General features: G+C 44.7%; 1 non-coding gene across 1 annotated transcript; it reads left to right on the plus strand.

Moving 5' to 3' along the window:
• Window positions 1–1,076: 1,076 nt before the first annotated feature.
• Trnas-uga (transfer RNA serine (anticodon UGA)) lies at window positions 1,077–1,150 on the plus strand. The gene has a single exon. It is a non-coding gene; the product is annotated as a tRNA-Ser (tRNA).
• The last annotated feature ends 1,554 nt before the right edge of the window (window positions 1,151–2,704 follow it).

The raw sequence follows: 2,704 nt of genomic DNA on the forward strand, positions 1-2,704 counted from the left end.
AGGACAGGGCTCGCTGAACAACATAGAGCCCTGGTCCTCCTTTTCCTGAGCCTCACGTGCCCTTGTGAGAGTTTTAAAGGAAACAAATCCACAGAATCAGAATGGGGTGGGTGGTGATCCACACTGGGCTTTGTTAAAGCCTCAGTGTGGGCAGCCAGGGTGGAAGAAGCAACTCTGAAACCCAAAGAAATGGCACTGTTTTGGTCTGGACATCTCTCCTGCCTTTACACCTTTGCCATTGTCACCTGCAACCCAGCAGAGCAAAGCTCACCAAGTGGTTACAGTCATTTGCAAGGTGTGGCAACTCACAGGCTGTCGTATCTCAGCAGTTGCCAACCCTCACTGCACGCTGGAATCACCAGGGAATTAAAAAGCCACTGATGAAGCAACAATGGGTGTTGGAGAAGATGTGGGGAAAAAGGTACACTCATACATTGCTGGTGGGGATGCAAATTAGTGCAGCCACTCTGGAAAGCAGTGTGGAGATTCCTTAGAAAACTTGGAATGGACCCACCATTTGACTCAGCTATCCCACTACTCGGCCTATACCCAAAGGACTTAAAATCAGCATATTACAGAGATACAGCCACATCAATGTTCATAGCTGCTCAATTCACAATAGCCAGATTGTGGAACCAACCTAGATGTCCTTCAATTGATGAATGGATAAAGAAACTGTGGTATATATATACAATGGAGTATATATACTCAGCCATAAAGAATGATAAAATTATGGAATTTGCAGGCAAATGGATGAAATTGGAGAATATCATGCTAAGTGAGAAAAGCCAATCTCAAAAATCCAAAGGACGAATGATCTCACTGATAAGCGAATGGTGACACATAATGGGGGGTGGGAGGGGGGCAAGAATGGAGGAAGGAGGGACTGTATAAAGGGAAAAGAGGGGTGGGAGGGGTGGGGGGAAGGAAAAAAAACAGAATGAATCAAACATCATTACCCTTTGTAAATGTATGATCACGCAAATGGTATGCTGTTACTCCATGTACAAACAGAAACAACATGTATCCCATTTGTTTACAATAAAAATAAATTTAAAAAAATAAAGAATAGGGGCTGGGGATGTAGCTCAGTTGGTAGAGTGCTTGCCTTGAAAGCATAAGGCCCTGGGTTCAATCCCCAGCACCACAAAAAAAATAAAAATAAAAATAAAAAAAAATAAAGAATAAAGGGAATTCTGACATATGCTTTAACATGGGTGAAGCTTGAGGACACTGTGCTAAGTGGAATAAGCCAGTAACAACAACAAAAAAAAGCCACTGATGTCCTTCTTCCTGAGGTGGCCATAATGAGAGCACAGGGAAGCAGGCCAAGGAGGGCAGCTGTGCAGATTCAGGGACAGCCTGACACCCTCAACAGGGTAAGGAGGACGTCCACACAGGGAAAGGTGTCAACGGGAGATTGGAGGCATACAGGAGGTTCATAAGTGATGGAGTAATGAGAAGGAAAGGCAGCTTCCTCGGAACTGGAGAAGAGTGTTACAAATGGGAACAGGAGGGAAACTGGAATCGACTCTGGTGCTGGATTAGAACTGGATGCTATCACCATAAACCCATATGTGTAGTTAGTTTGTGTACACACACACACGTACGCGTGAGCACACACACACTCATTCCCCAACTGTTCGCTTAGAGGCCTGGGAGCAACGATGCCCAATAGCAGTGAGCAACTTCTCACTCAGATCTTGGCTTCTAACTACCATTGTCCACTAACAGGATCAATATTCATTAGGGAAACAGCCAATTCCAGGGCTGGGGTGGGAAAATAAAAGATGAGCCTGAAACTCTCTGGTGTCACAAAGTTGTCAGAGAATAATGGAGACATGTCAGAAGGATGCTGAAGCCAACTTGAAGGGGCTTCCATTGGCCAAATTGGGGATAATTGGAGCATCCAAATTAGTGATGGTAAAGAATTACAATGCATTGAATAAAATAGGAAATGACAAGTCTACGTGAGTCACAATAAAAAAATGAATAAATGGAAAGTTGTTGCAAAACAGGCAATTTACAGAGCTTTCAAGTGCCTCCCTGCAAAAGGGCTATTAATTCCAAAAGGAGAGAATATAGTCACTTGACTATGGAAAAACCTGGCAGACGCTCCTTCAGTCAAGTGATCCAAGTGAATATCAAGGTGGGGCAAATGGATATCACGTGCCACCTTCTGTGCCATTCCTGCCAAAGGTGGACAGCCTGGATTTAGTCATGAAAATACATCAGGTGAACCCAAATTGAGAGAGAGCCTATATGATCATTGAGTGTTGAGGTCAGGAAAGTTGAGGAACTGTTCTACACTGAAGGAAGCAAATGAAACACAGCAACAGAATTCAACACTTGATTCTGATCTGGATGAAGGACATCATTGGCCATGAAGCAAGGACACTGTCAAAACACTTAGTGACTCCTGAGTGGGGTTGGGTGGTGGCAGTGTAACCATGTAAATTTCCTGAGTGTAAGGGGCAGATTGTAAAAGGATAGAGTTCAGGTGCTGCTACTCAAACTTGCATATGCATACAAATCATCAGGGGAGTCTTCAGGAAATGAAGATTCTGACTCAGTGGGTCTGGGTGGGGCCTGAGGTTCTACCTGTCTAACCAGCTCCCAGGAGGTGCCATGGTGCTGGCCCAGGGCCCACACTTGAAATAGCAAGGGCCTAGGGCACCTGGGGACAACATTTGCTCTTTGCCTC

This window comes from Sciurus carolinensis, chromosome 13 (genome assembly GCF_902686445.1).
Source record: "Sciurus carolinensis chromosome 13, mSciCar1.2, whole genome shotgun sequence".
NCBI lineage: Eukaryota > Metazoa > Chordata > Mammalia > Rodentia > Sciuridae > Sciurus > Sciurus carolinensis.